General features: G+C 48.3%; 1 protein-coding gene across 1 annotated transcript in view; it reads left to right on the forward strand.

Moving 5' to 3' along the window:
* The window catches only part of LOC127492483 (uncharacterized), a 149797-nt gene that overhangs the window by 87261 nt on the left and 47293 nt on the right, over positions 1–15243 (forward strand). The window lies entirely within an intron of this gene.

The following is a 15243-nucleotide window of genomic DNA, read 5'->3' on the forward strand; positions in this document are numbered from 1 at the left end:
TTTGGGAGACTGGGTTTATTTCATTTGGAAATGTGATTTTGTGGAGACCTCTAAAATGCCTTCATGGGATTAATAGTTTTTTTTTTTTTTTTTTTTAGCCAGAGTTTGCCCAGCTTGGTGTCTGCAGCTCAGCAATTAGTTTGCAGCAGTTCTGGGCAGGGAGGGTATCAGCTTGCTAGCATGGTGTTTAGTTTTGGCGAACACTGTTAAAGCCGCTACTTCCAGAAGGATTGACAGTTCCCCCGGGGAAAGTACTGCTCCGGAGGACCGAGAGGTTTGGGGACAGGTGGGAGACGTGGCTGGTTTCGCCTGTTCCAGCATTAGCCATAGAGGTATTTTCCATTGCTAGTGTACCTTCTTGTGTGCACAGAGGCCCAGTACAGATGAGGGCCTTTCCTGGAATTACGATTGCCCTTAGAGAAGGGAAACTGTTGGCATGGGTGAGTGGGAAGGCTCCCCGGCGGCCCCCCAGGCCCCCTGGGTCAGGCCTGGGCCCCTCTCCAGCTGCAGAGGAAGAGGGAAATATGCAGTCACCCTGGCTGTTCGGAGTGCGGGGCCTGCTGCTGACTGTAAAGTGAGACCTTGGCCGTGGTCCAAAAGGAAAGCTTTTGGTTCCTTCTTTTCAGAAAGATTTATTGGGGGCAGTCTTTAATGAATAGACTAATTTTCTAGATTTCTTCAGCGCCCCGGGATCGCCTCGTCCTAGCTGCTCTGTCGACCCCAGCCTTGCCAACCATGCAGGCACCAGGAGGGCTGGAGCGCAGCGTGGTGGAGCTGGTGCCACAGTGAAGTAGGCAGGCGTACAGGCTAAAATTGATTAGGTTTGGAGCTGGAAGACCACGCCTTCACCACACCCCTGTGTGACCTCACACCCTACCTGATACTTTCATCAAGCCCCTGTGTGACCTCATCACCCTACCTGGTCACACCTGGGTGCCCAGCAGCCAATCAGGTTAATTAACCACTCCCCTTTGGAAGTGGGTTAAAAGCCTGGGACACAGTGTGTTCAGCGCTTCTCTTTTCCCTGGCCTCTTGCCAGGAGGGGGCTTGCTGTAGCCCTGCGCCTCCCAAAGGCCACGTGCCCTAGGCTTCCTGGCCTAGTTGCTCCTCCACGTGGCTGGTTCCTGGTGCTCGGTATGAACCCAGATTTCCTCTGTCTCTTAAATAAAGCTTTGTGGCTGGTTCCTGGTACTCGGTATGAACCCAGATTCACCTCTCTCTCTTAAATAAAGCTCTCACTCTCCTATGCACCTTTTGCACTAAATAAAAGCTTAAAATGTACCATGCAGCCTTGTTTATCTGTGCTGGTATTTAGAATTCTTCTCTAAATATTAGGCAAAAACCCTCTTGGGCTTATTAATATTGGGGGGTTTATTAATAAGCATATGGTGAACTCATATGGCACCCCAAATTCCGGTAGCATATGTGGCATCCCAGATAGCACTTCTGGGGAACTCTAAGGGGCCACATTTTTGTATAAATTTTAGGGGGTCATCTCTGATTTCATATGGCGACCACGAAGGGACAGCATTCAGCACCTGGGCCCTTGGTGCTGGGTGGACCCAGGTGTCACCACTTACTGCCCTGTCTTCTTATTTGCACAGAGGGGGCAATAGATGAACTTAACTTTCTGAAGACTTTGCTTTTGAAGAGTAAAAATGGGAGCCATTATATACATGAGCTAAACCTTTTAAAGTTATCTCTTGACCTTCACTCCCCCAAAAAGAGGAAGCTAAAACAGTTATCATCCCTCCAACCCCCAAAATAAGGCTTTCTTTTGACGGAGAAGCTTGGGTATTTGTCGGTGGCTCTCTTGGCACAAGGGATTAGAGAGCTGGGCAGTTGGCTCTTATAGCTAAAGAATCAAAGTGATCCTAACTGACCCGCAAAATACAGAGATAAGAAGGAACCAGGGCTGGTGCTGTGGCACAGTAGGTAAAGCCTCCACTCATGGTGCTGGCATCCCATATGGGCAGCAGTTTGAGCCCTGGCTGCTCCATTTCTGATCCAGCTCCCTGCTGATGTGCCTGGAAAAGCAGTGGAGGATGGCCCAAGTGCTTGGGCCCCTGCACCCACATGGGAGACCTGGATTCTTCTCCTGGCTTCAGAATGGCCATTTTAGGAGTAAGCCAGCAGATGGAAGACCTCTTTCTGTAACTCTGCCTCTCAAATAAATAAATAAATACAATCTTTAAAAAAACAAACAGAAGGAACCAGCTTATATTCTCCCCCGGGGCCAAGGAGGGGTGCACAGACTGTGGTGGGAAGCAGTGAAAGCCACTGCAGTTTGTCACCAGGGGAGAAGTCATTTCTGGAAGCTGAGGCACAGTCAACAACTGGAAGGATGTGAGTGCTGTCCCTGCACCATGCAAGGGTCTACCAGGTCTGCCTTCCAGGAGGGCAGTGGTCATCCTGGTCTCTGGGACAAAGCATTTCCTGCCAGGACCTCTGGGCCACTCTGAGGCTTTCACAGGCAGGGCCAGTCTTGGTCAGGTCAAGGAATCAGACCTTCAGTGTTCCTGGAGGTCTGCTTCCTCTCATTATCCCCGCCTGGGGGCGACCCCTCTGTGTGATGGTGTGGGTGTGCGGAACAGGCAAGGAGAGAGAGGGAAGAGGAGGAGTGTGGTTTGCTAAGGCCTGCGGAGCTCCCAGTTGATCTGAACCACCAAGCACCACGTGGTGTAGACCACAGAGGTCGGGGCTGTCTCACTGCCAGGGCTGGATCTCTACTGACACTGGGCCTGCGCGGCAGGGCTGGTTTCCTGGGCAGGGGCCTGCTCATGCTCACCCCCGGGGAGCCCCAGGCGGGTTTGTGCTGCCCAGGCAGAGGGCCAGACCCCCTGCCAAAGTCCTAGGGGAGAGGCCTGGAAAGGTGGTTGGTTGCCTTTTAGGCAGAGTGGTGAGATCGTCTGATTAAAGCCAGAGGCATCTGGCCTCAGCAGCCGCCCCTTTTTAGGTTCAACCCAGCGCAGGTTTAGGAACACAGAATCCACCACTTTAGTTCCAGATCGTGACATTCTGGGACAAGTTCCAGTTTCTGGACCTGCTTGTCGTGGACATGCACTTGAGGATAGACGATTGTTCAGCCCAGCGCTGGGAGGGGATATTAAAGATCCTGCCTGGGGGGGGGGGGGGGGGGAGGGTATAGTGGGAAAAGGAATCAGCCAAGGCAGGCAGACTCGCAGGCCTTGCACCTTAGCTTGCTGGGAGAGTCTGGTAAGAAGGAACATGTTATGTGTCCTGCTGTTAAAAAATTACTGTTATTTCATTTTTTTGATAAATAGAAATCAGTTATGAAAAGGTATTGATTCATGAGTCTACTGTGGTGCACTCTCTCTGCAATCCTGTTCATTCCTCATATATCTTTTTAGAATTTCTATCTGAAAATTAAAAAATGTGTTATTAGCTATCCCCTCCCCCTCCCGCTTACCCGAAATATGTCATATCCATTTTCCTGCACTTGCTTTACTACTTCAAATGTCTTGGAGATCCTTCTACATCCTTGCCTCTTTCTTTACCATTGTCTGGTGTCCCACTTAATAGCTGTACCATCATTTATTTAAATAGTCCCCTTTGGTGAACATTTGACTTACTTCCGAATTTTGCTTTTACAATGAATAAAATATTTCACTTTTCACTTAATTTTAACACACACACCGAGCAAGGGTACCTTTAGGATAAGTGTATGCACTTGTAGCTTGGGCTGACGTTGCTGAGTTGGCCTTCCTCAGGTTGGACTGGCGACTGGTGAGGGGGCCTCTTGCACCACATCCTCACCTGTAGATCGTGTGACCACATTTCTGGAGTTTACCAACGCGCTGGGTAGAAAATGGTACCTAAGCGTGGTGTGAATTTGCATTTCTCTCAGTACAAGGGAGGTTGCGTGTCTCGTGTGATTGTGGACTGGTTAACTTCTCGTGGCTTTTCAGCTCTGTGTGTATTGGGAAAACAGACTTTGTGATAACACTTGCACATACTGTCTCCAAGTTTTTGTTAAGTTTGTTCTTGCATTTGTCTTTTAACTCTGATTTTTGCCAGGTTGAAGGAGGTTTTTGATGTTTATGTGGTCATATGTATCAGTCTTGCATTTGTGGTTTCTGGATGTTGAGTCATACTTAGGAATGGAGTTTCCAGCACAGCTATTAAACCAGATGGTTGTTTAGAATTCCCCAATTTTAAAGATTCTCTTGGTTTCTGTCTCTTAGATTCCGGAGACAGCTGGAAAAGGAAAGCCCAAAATGACACGTTATTCAAATTATATTTGCTTTTTGTTTCATGTATTTTGCTTTGATCCTGTCATCATGTCATTATTATTTTGTCCTCGTCACTGTTTATTTAAAATAATATGATGTACTTAACTACAATTTCCCATTTTTCGTAACTGGAAAGAGATTGCAGTGGCTGTTTCCAAAGAGGAAAAACTAAAGGCATTTTCTCAGTGAGGGTGGATGAGACTCCTCAGAGCCCTGCCCTTGGCCCTGGGGCCTGGGAGTGACGTGGCCCTGCTTTCCACGTACCCCTGGCACGGACCGTAGGGTGTTGTGGGAGAGACATTCAGCTTTGCTGGCAGGTGGGGCACAGCTCCCAGGGTGTCCGTCCGGAAGACCTCAGGATACCGGTAGCAGATGCCTGTCAGGTGGCCTTGGATGGGGTTGACAGGGCTAGTGAAGATCGAATTCTAAAGAGATTGTTTGCTGTGGACTCTGGTTCCAATTTCTCTTGTAAGTGATTTTCCAAGGCACAAGGCCTGCTATGTTTATTACTTCCAGAATTGTTTTTCTCTGTGTGAACTGAGGATTAGGGGGTTGGTTTGTGTTTGGAGAGGAGTCCCACAGTGCACAGCACCCCATCTCCCATGGGTGGTACAGCTCTCTTAATAGTCATGAATTAAAGATGTCAAAGATCTTTCTGTTTCTTTTTTAAATATTTATTTTATTTATTTGAAAGGCAGAGTTAAAGAGAGAGGGAGAGGGAGAGAGCGAGAGAGAGGGAAAGAGAGAGAGAGAGAGAGAGAGAGATCTTCCATCCTCTGGTTCATTCCCCAAGTGGTTACAATGGCCAGGGTCGGGCCGGGCTGAAGCCAGGTACCAGGAGCTTCTTCTAGGTCTCCCTTGTTGGTTCCAGGGCCCAGGTACTTGGGCCATGCTCTGCTGTTTTCCCCTGCACAGCAGCAGGGAGCTGGATCGGAAGTGGAGCAGCTGGGACTCGAACTAGCTCCCAAACAGGATGCTGGTGTTGCAGGCAGCGGCTTAACCTACCAAGCCTTGAAACCAGCCCCAAGACCTTTTCATTTAAGCAATTAGAGTCATCTGGTAAACTGCTTAGCGTGATCACTTAGAATGAGATTTTATGGTGGTGCGTCTTTGTGGAAGGAAGTACATGGCTGAGAGTGGGTCTGGAGGGCCTGGCGAGTGATGCAGGAGAGTAGGGAGAGAGGCCCTTCTGATGACTGCATTTAAGACAGAAAGTGCTGGCCGGGTCCCACACCTGTATTTCTGAAAACTGATTTGATGCAGACATGGTCTATCCTAGTGGAGCTGTTGTCCGCTTGTAGTCTGCTTGTACCGGGCATTATTTTCATTGACTGTAGTGAAGCTGTCTTGCCATGCATTTCTGTTAGCTGATGGCAGACTTACCTATATCTTTTAAGCAAATGCCGTGACAAAGGAAGTGAGGTGATTTCTCAGCCTTAGGCCTCGAAATCCTGCCGTAGAAGAACCAACACTGAGTACTGTGCACAGTTGGGTGTTAGCTGCAGAGTTGCTGGTTACACAGGCACGGGTGAATGGCCTGTGGGTTTCTACTTCGTCTTCTCTTCCTCCTGTCTTCCCACTGATTGCCATTCATCGTTCCTTCTCAGGTGAGAACATTCAGGTAAAGTCAGTAAAATTCAGGCCACATGATTTTGCTGAGGTTGGTGCCTTAGACAGCAACAGCTTTTAGGAGACCAGTGGCGGACGAGGTGATGACCTTTGTGGACATCAGGGATGATGGTCAGGGAGGGACCAGGAGAATGGGGCCTGGGCACTGTGGGGTGACAAGCAGGTGTTGTCAGTGTTTCTGAGAGGCCAAATAAGATGGGGATCGAATGATAGTCATAGGATTTGGAAATTAGGAGGACATTCTAGAACTTATTTTAGAATTTATTTTTATTAAAAAAATCTTTTTATTTATTTGAAAGAGGCAGAGACATTCAGAAATCTCCCATCTGCTTGTTCACTCCTCAGATACCTGCAACAGTCAGGACTGGGCCAGGCTGAAGCCAGGAGCCAAGAACTCAGTTTGGGTGGCAGGAATTCAACTACCTGAGCCATCGCTGCTGCCTCCTATGGAACACATTAGCAGGAGGCTGGAATTTAGGAGTGGAGCCTGGACTTGAACCCAGGCACTGTGATACAGGATGTGGGTGTTTCTAGCAGTGTCTTAACCTCTGTGCCACATGCTCTCCATCCGAATTGTTCTTTCTCAGAGTAGTTTAAGAAGCCCGGCTGTGGGCTGAGAGGTGAACATTCTGCTCAGATTTCGTGAGTTCCTTCCCCACAGACACTATTGAATGGGAAGGCCGACCCGCGGGAAACCGTTGTGCATTTAAGAGTTGTGTGTGCCCAATGACCCACCCTATAAATTGTCAGAAAAGTTGTACTTGTTGGATCTGCTGGTGTGATATGCAGTTCTTACATGACTCCCTGAACGACAAATGATAAAATGTAATTGTTTTATTTATTTATTTTAAAGATTTATTTATTTGAAAGTCAGAGTTACACAGAGTAAGGAGAGGCAGAGAGAGAGAGAAAGAGAGAGAGAGAGAGAGAGTCTTCCATCCACTGGTTGACTCCCCAGTTGGCCACAATGGTTGGAGCTGCGCCGATCCAAAGCCAGGAGCCAGGAGCCAGGAGCTTCCTCTGGGTCTTCCCATGAAGGTGCAGGGGTCCAGGACTTGGGCCATCTTCTACTGCTTTCTCAGGCCATAGCAGAGAGCTGGATAGGAAGTGGAGCAGCTGGGTCTTGAACCAGTGCCCATATGGGATGCTGGCACTGCAGGCAGCAGCTTTACCCATTACGCCACAGCGCCGGCCCCAATTGTAATTGTTTTAAAACAATATTTTATGCTGAGATATCAGGATACCCAGGAGTACATTGTTGAGACGGATGGTGGACATTGTCCTTTTGTGACTGAAGCCATGTGGTCTTTATTCCACAGGGTCTGCCTTCTCCAGAGAATTCCATCACTGAATTTAAAACAGTTGATAGGACAATAATGCAATCCTTTAATGGTGCATCAGGACAAAGGATAGAGCCGGGTGAATGGCTAAGAGTTAGTATTCGTAGTCTGGAGGCTGGCCTCCCACACTTCTTTAGTATCAGAGCCGAGAGAGGAGATATTATTGGTAGGCCTGCTTGGGCTTGCAGTTGGATAAAGGAAAAGAACAGAGCTGTGTTTAGTGTGATGACAGTGTGATCAAAAAGAAAAAGAAAAAAAAAAAAAAAACCATGGTTCTTGGGCTCAGTGTCGTCTGATCAGAGAAGCCCGCAGCACTGGTGTGCGGTAGCCCTCTCAGGCCTGGGCAAAGCCCATTTGTCCCCCTTTAAGGAGGGGTGGGGAGAGGGGAGGCAGCCGCAGCTGGGTGGGTCCTTTCTCAACCACTTGACTCCTCGGTCTTCTCCCCGTCCTGACCTTAGCTCCTCCCTGCTGAGTCTGAGCTTTCCAAGCTTCATTGCCTGTTTCCATCTGCAATAACAGCTTCCAGATGGGCTCTGACCTTCAGTTCAGTTTTGTGTTTTGTCATGTTTTGGTTTATATTATTTACAGTGGGCCGTCTGAGAAATATTTTCCTTTAATCTGCAAGTTAAAGTTATATTTACTTGTCCTTGCTTTCAAACTCTTCTTGGGCAATTTTGCAGAGTCAGACTTTGCTTAAGGAAATGAGTTGGAAGTATTGGAAAGACGCAGGCTCTAGAACCAGAGAACGCTGCTCCTTAGCATTGCTGTGGCCCTAGGGAAAGTCTTGGACTTACTGAGTGTCAGTTCTATTCTCTGCCTTCAAGGGCTATTGTAAAGGTAAGGATCACTTAAAAGCTATGGCTGTCACTGGGAAAAGCAGAGGATTGGTAGGATCTTCCTTGTTTTGTATTTCAGATAAATCCATTGATCCATCCACCCATTGATCCATCCATCCATCCATCCTTCCTTCCATCCATCCACTCACCTACTGAGTCAGCCAGAGCTTATTAGCTGTTTCCTGGATGCCAGGCTGTATAATGGGTAGGATATAAAAATAAATACAATTCCATCCCACCATCCATAAGCCACAGAACGAATTGACTTCAGTGTTTTTCAGGGTGGAGCAGCAGAGTCCTCGGGGCCCTCCTGACACCCTGCTTACAGATGCCAGCCTGCATGTGTCCTGGTGGCAGTGCTGGGAGGTGGCAAGAAGATCTGATGTCACCCCGGGTCTTGGCTTTCATGGACTTACAGGGACTGTGCTCTTTTTGGCTGTAGGTGGCATTGGTGGCACTGGCCAGCATCATCCTCAGAAATCCAGCCGTGTTGATGATGCTGTCAGCTGGTTATTCCAGTGTTCTGGGTGGAGAACTTTCAGAATCATTGTGACAGAGGTCTACAGAAGCCTGGCCATGCCCGCTGACTTCCTTGTTGTCCTTTTTAGGGAAGGTGGTGGATGATCCTGGATGTGGAGAGAGTGCTCACAGGTCTGAGTCCTAGGGGAGGTTCTTTTTTTTTTTTTTTTTTTTTTTTTTTTTATTTATTTGACAGGTAGAGTTAGTGAGAGAGAGAGATAGAAAGGTCTTCCTTTTGTTGGTTCACCCCCCAAATGGCCGCTACGGCCAACGCGCTGCACCAATCCGAAGCCATGAGCCAGGTGCTTCCTCCTGGTCTCCCATTCGGGTGCAGGACCCAAGCACTTGGGCCATCCTCCACTGCCCTCCCGGGCCACAGCAGAGAGCTGGACTCGAAGAGGAGCAACTGGGACTAGAACCTGGTGCCCATATGGGATGCTGGCGCCACAGGCGGAGGGTTAACCAAGTGAGCCACGGTGCTGGCCAGAGGTTCTGTGTTTTCACATGGCTTTCCACAAATCCCAGGCTCATCTGGCTCAGCTGGAAAGGAAAAATCCCGCTGTCACTGTTACATACTCAAAGGAGCCAGAGGAAAGCACCATTAGGAAAGGAATTCAAGGTTAAAGATAATTCTGCATAGTTTTCCTCCTACAATTATACAAATGAGATAGCTTAAATAATCATAAAACCAACCTTGTTAACCCGAGGCTGGAGCTGGGCTGCTTTCACAGCAGCTGTGGGACTAGGTTGACATAAGGAATTTTGCTAATCAGGTGTTAAAGAGGGTGACGTGCTGCATAGAATTTTGGGGCTGCCAGAAGGCTCTGTTATTTAGTAAATTTTCTTGTTGTCTGCAGCCTTTGGATGGAAGGACAAGCTTACAAAGACTTGTGCCTTTATTTGCACAGAGACCCATTTGAGTAGGGATTGTCTGTGACCTGTGACTGACCTGCTTGGATGGGGACCCTCTCGCCTTGTTCAGCCACACCGCACAGGCTGAAGTCAGTCAATTATTCCCTAGCCCAAACTGTCCAAGAAGCAGATCCCACCCCCAAAGCCATCTGAAAGTCAAGTCCTCTGGTACGTCAGCTGCCTCTGGTGAGCAGAGGGGACTGGGGCTTTAAGAGCCATTCAGTCCCGGGCCTGAACATTTCTTCCTGTTTCAAAAGTGCGAGTTCAGGTTGTTTTATTCCCGTGGTGAACCTGGTAAACAGTTATTCAGAACTGTAGCCCCCGGTCCAGAGCTGCAGTGCTTCCGCCCCCAGCAGCCAGCCCCCCCCCCCCCCCCCCCCCCCGGCACTGGGAACACAGAACTAGTCTTCTTGGCACTTACGTGTGCATTGTATTTGAACAAGAACATTTTGCACCTGTTGATGCAAAATGTTTTTAATTGTTCAAAGCTGTTTTCTTTGTTGATTGCCCCCTCCCCCAACTCCAGACTAAGTTGTCGGTGCTGCTCCGTGGACAGGGATGGTTTCTGCCTTTGCCTTCCTGCCCCGTGGCCGCCTGCCAACTAGAGCTCATCGACCCCTGCAGACCAAGTGTGTCAGAGGAGGGCCTGCTCACCGCCCTGGCAAAAGCACATCTTGTTGTTTGATCAAGGAGAATAGTTTTCTTTTTGCAATTCGTGCATTTTGAAGTCAGAAAGGAGGGAAGTAGGAGAAACTATTAATTTGTTGTGAATGAGATGGCGACCAAAACATCTTTCCCGTGATCTCAGCACATGCTTTAGTGAGATTGCCTGAAGACATTTAGCACAAAGTCAGTGTTTGGATGTCTGTTTTCAAATTATTGCTATCAGATGAAGAAGCAGCATCTTTAAGTCAGCCCAGTAATGAATTTGGCAATCAGAGGGGCTGACAGGTTTTTGTGGTTTTGGCATATTTCCTAATGGCTCAGGATTTCTCAGCGAGTGGTGGATCAGAAAGGAGACTTTGAAAGGGACTGTTTTGACCCAACTCCATGGAATATTTTATGAATTTTAGATGGAGCAAAGTGCTATGAGCTGTTTTCTGGAAAAGTTATAACTAATGTTTTTGGATGTCAAATGATTTCTTTAAAAAGTGATTTCTTAATTTTGACGTATTTCTGTGATGTGGTTGTTACTCTTTTTTAAACAAAAATATGTATGTATGTGTATAAGGATTACAAGTGACAACTATAATTTAAAAATTAACATAAAAATCACACATTTGTTGTAAAAGTGCCAACAACTACAGTTAGTAACCCCCTTGGCCAAGTGCATTTTAGAACTGCTCTAGTCATAGCTCAGGGAGACGACTGAGTTGGACACATTCTGGAGGATCGGGGAACCAGTGTTTCAACTTCGGATTGGAAGGTTTCACCTGCGTATCTAATCAGTAGACCCTTTGCTTGGTGGAGGGCACAGCTGACATTTTCTCTAAGCGCAGAGCTATCGCCCTTGCCAGATGCACTTAAAGCAGACAGCATCTCCTGCACTCAGAGGGCCTGGCTTGCAAGAAGAAAGTGTCTCCCACTTTCTCTTGTGCAGTCCCATGGTTTGTAAGGGCTGCTCAAGAGGCATAGGCCTTCAGCGCCCCGACGGCTCAACCCCCAGGTACCCCTCATTCTGTTTCCCATCATATACAGGGCCAGCTTGGCAGCCACAGCTGTGCTTGTGTAGCAAGGTGGGTTCATTGCCAGGGGAAACAGCAGTTCTGGAACAATGGGCCCTGAGGGTGTGTGCTCCTGGAGTCCATGTGTGGAAGAGGCCTTGCTTGAAGGGCAGTGCATAGTCAGCCTTGTGCCTTCCCCCCTCCCCCCGCTTGCCCCAGGAGTGGGTGGGACAGGCAGGAAACCACTGTCTAGAGTCGTAAAGGAAGCCTGCATCTGTTAACCCCCAGCCGAGACAGTTCAGCCAGGAATTTTTCCATCTGGATGGAATGGACTTGGATTCATGCTTAGTTTTAGTTTCTTCTCTTTGTTGTGTGTCCTAGATGACATTTTAGAAACCCTGCATCTTGCCCCCAGCCCCAGTCTTCCTCAGGCTCACCAGCACCTTCAGTGTTTTTCTGAACACATGTTGCCTTTCTGGAGCAGTGTTGCAGGGCTAGTGGCAGGAGGAGGCTGTGACTTGAATTACTCAGGTCCAGGTCTCATCCCCAAGAAATGTGGCAGATTCTTCTTTTCTCTGGGTGCTTTAGAAACAGCACAGCTCCCACATTATAGTGTTGCAGATTTGTGTTACAGCTCTTTAAGTTACAGCCTTTCCTCTCATTTTGGGTCATAGATTCTCTTCTCTGCTGAAGTCTTGTGCAGACTTGAGTTACAGCGTCTCTTCCATGCCAGGCTATTTGTCTTGTGATCATGAAGAATGAGGCACACAGACAAGAAACAGTGAGCAAGGTGAAGGAGGTTTATTTAAAGAAGCAAAGAAAGCTCCGGGCAGTTGGGACTGCCTGCCCCAAAAGGGGCTGCCCATGCTGCAAGGGTCTGCTTGTCAGAATGGCCTGGTTTGGATTTTTTTTTTAAGATTTATTTATTTATTTATTTATTTGAAAGTCAGAGCTACACAGAGAGAGGCGAGTCAGAGAGAGAGAGAGAGAGAGAGATCTTCCATCCTCTGGCTCCCTTCCCAATCAGCCACAACTACTGGAGTTGTGCAGATCTGAAGTCAGGAGCCAGGAGCCTTCTCTGGGTCTCTCCAAGGACTTGGGCCATCCTCCACTGCCTTCCCAGGCCTTAGCAGAGAGCTGTACTGGGAGCAGAGAAGCTGGGACTCGAACTGGCGCCCACATGGGATGCCAGCACTGCAGGCCGTGGCCCTACCCGCCACGCTACAGCACCAGCCTCCTGGTTTGGATTTTTATGCATTTCTGCAAAGGAAGAAGTTCACCTAATTGGTCGAGGTGTATGATAATGAGGTATTTTACGTGAATGTGATTGGTTAAGCCAGGAACCAATCAACAGTGTCCTAAGATGTTACCCAGGGACTTTAGGATGTCTGGTAGCTGCAGCAGTATCTGAAGATTACCTTGCATATGTGCCTCCCTTCTCGGGCTCCTGGAGGGTTGTATACCATCTATGTTTCTTCCTTTCCTTTCCAGGGGCCCCTGGAGTCCCTGTCAGTGGCTCTAAACTCTTAAGACCTTGCCTGCCTTGTCGTTGGCAATGATGAAGGGCTAATGACGTGGCCGACAGGAGGCTCCGGACACCTCTCGGGGTTGTTTGTCTGAAAGACTGCCCGGTTCAGCCTGTAACCATCTGGGGCTTCAGATTGTCTGATGGCTTCTCCTTTGCACATTGTTGCCTCTCTCTTGACCCCGCCCATAAGAAACATTTGTTTTCCTTTGGGATCCTTGCAACACACACATTTCCTCTCAGATAGAGGCCATTCAGGACTACACAGTTGGTGGTCTTGGGTACCAGTGTCGGGGCAGCAGCTGTGTCCACAAATTTACAGAATGTAGAAGTTGTCAAGGCCCTGGAGATAATGTTCTCAGAAGCGGCCATGTGATAGGTGAGGAGCCTGAGTGGTGTGCTCGGCGGGAGAGGAATGCGTGACAACTGCCGAGCGTAACTTGGCTGATATGAGACATCTTCTGCCGAGTGCCGGCTTCAGAGGAGCTGCTGACCCGTGAGTCAGCCTCCAGCCTACGGCTGACCCCCGGGAGGGGCAGCAGGACGTGCCAACCCCGTAGTGCCCATCTTGGGCCTCGCGTCACATTTGGTTGTGGTCCTTGGAGAAGCAGGAATGTTCTGTACCTTTGAGTGCACGTGTCTGTCTAACAAGGGCGCCCCAGAGCAGCTGGAGGCGTTCTGCCCAGGTCAGGGGGAGATGCCAAACTGCAGGGGACTGCAGAGACAGGGAGAGATGCTGGCGGTGGTTGGGAAAAGGTCTGTTCCGGAACCTTTACAAATGAGAACCTCAGAGAACTTTGATTCTGCTTCCTTTGAACTGCACCCGATTATATGGCAACCCTGGAAGGACTGACCTGAGAATCAGCCTTGCTTTAAGGGTTCTGTGCCTGCAGTCCCCCCACATCAGCTCTGGGCTGATGCTTGGTCATTTCTGGGTTACCTGACTTTTGCTGCAGTCTTCCCAGTGCAGCCGGCACGACAGCATGGCCTGCAGATCTGCTCATGGGAGGGCACGTTCCCAGCACCCCAGGGAAGCGGCAGCATGGCACAGAACTCTCAGGAGTCCTTCTGACAAAGGAGGGTCTTTGTCTCTGACAGCCGCTGTGGCACTGAGGACCTAAAGTCAGCTGGGGCTCTTGGGCTTAAGGAACGTACATCAGGGCTTCAAACGATTCCTGTCTGCAGCAAAGGCTGGGGCCGAGCTCAGCAGGGCTGCCCTTAATGAGATCTCTGCTGTTGGCATCAGCCTCCACACTCTGAGTGAGCAGCTTTGGGAAAGCCTGCAGTGGAGTGTGCTGCAAAAGGCTAGTCTTAAAAATCAAAAGAAATGGGGTTTAAGTTTGTGTGTTTGCAAGAAAATGTCATGACCTATTTGATGTAAATAGGGAAAATTTGGCAAATTTGAGAATGCAGTTGCTCTATAATATATAGGTTAAGATACTTCGTATGTTACAAATGATACAATCATTGTTATTTATTAAGCATCAACTGGGTAGTTTATTACATAAAGAATGAGACCACATATTTTCTGAGATAAAAATGCCTTTTGAAGGAATATGTTATAAATATATATAATTTATATAATAGAAGATAATGCTGGGGCCAGCGCCATGGCTCACTTGGCTAATCCTCCGCCTGAGGCGCCAGCATCCCATATGGGTGCTGGTTCTAGTCCCGGCTGCTCCTCTTCCGGTCCAGCTCTCTGCTGTGGCCCGGGAGGGCAGTGGAGGATGGCCCAAGTGCTTGGGCCCTGCAGCCGCATGGGAGACCAGGAGGAAGGGCCTAGCTCCTGCAGTGCGCCGGCTGTAGCGGCCATTTTGGGGGGTGAAACAATGGAAGGAAGACCTTTCTCTCTGTTTCTCTCTCTCACTGTCTGTAACTCTACCTCTCAAATAAATAAATAAATAAAATCTTTAAAAAAAAAGATAATGCAAAGTTATTTTTTATTTGGCTTTGGAATTCATTATGATTTTTTGAAGGAAAGAGTGTCTTTTTCAGTTGTTTATGGTTAATAATAATAAAAATACTTTTGTGTTTCTTTTATACTCAAGTTTGTGATTTTTTTTTTAAAAAGGGCTATTATTTATTTAACGTATATGAGTGAGAGAGAGAGAGAGAGAGATCTCCAATCTACTGGTTTAGTCTCCAAATGCCTGCAGAAGCTGGGCCTAGGTCAGGCCAAAGCCAGGAGCCAGGAACTCCATCTGGGTCTGCCATGTGGGTGGCAGGGAATTGAGGACTTGGGCCGTCACCTGCTGCCTCCCAGTGTGTGCATTGAAGGAAGCTGGTATTGGGAGCAGGTATACCTGATGCAGGCATTCCAAGTGTCTTCTTAACTGCACAGCAAATGCCCACCCCACTTACGCACTTTGAACTGACGAGTGAGTGGTGGAGGATGAAAAGCAAGGGAACCCCTGAACCTGAAAGAGGGGGCACAGAGGAGCCGCTTAGAGATGAACGTTTCAGTGTGAAAAATCTGAAAAGCAGCGAATTGTTACCCTGGTGTGTTAGCTTTTCAGTACTTTAACCTTAAAAAAGACTTTGCCTTAAAATACCCGAGAGGAG

The sequence above is a fragment of the Oryctolagus cuniculus genome, chromosome 10, assembly GCF_051225735.1.
Source record: "Oryctolagus cuniculus isolate XC-2025 breed Fujian yellow rabbit chromosome 10, ASM5122573v1, whole genome shotgun sequence".
Classification (NCBI taxonomy): Eukaryota; Metazoa; Chordata; class Mammalia; order Lagomorpha; family Leporidae; genus Oryctolagus; species Oryctolagus cuniculus.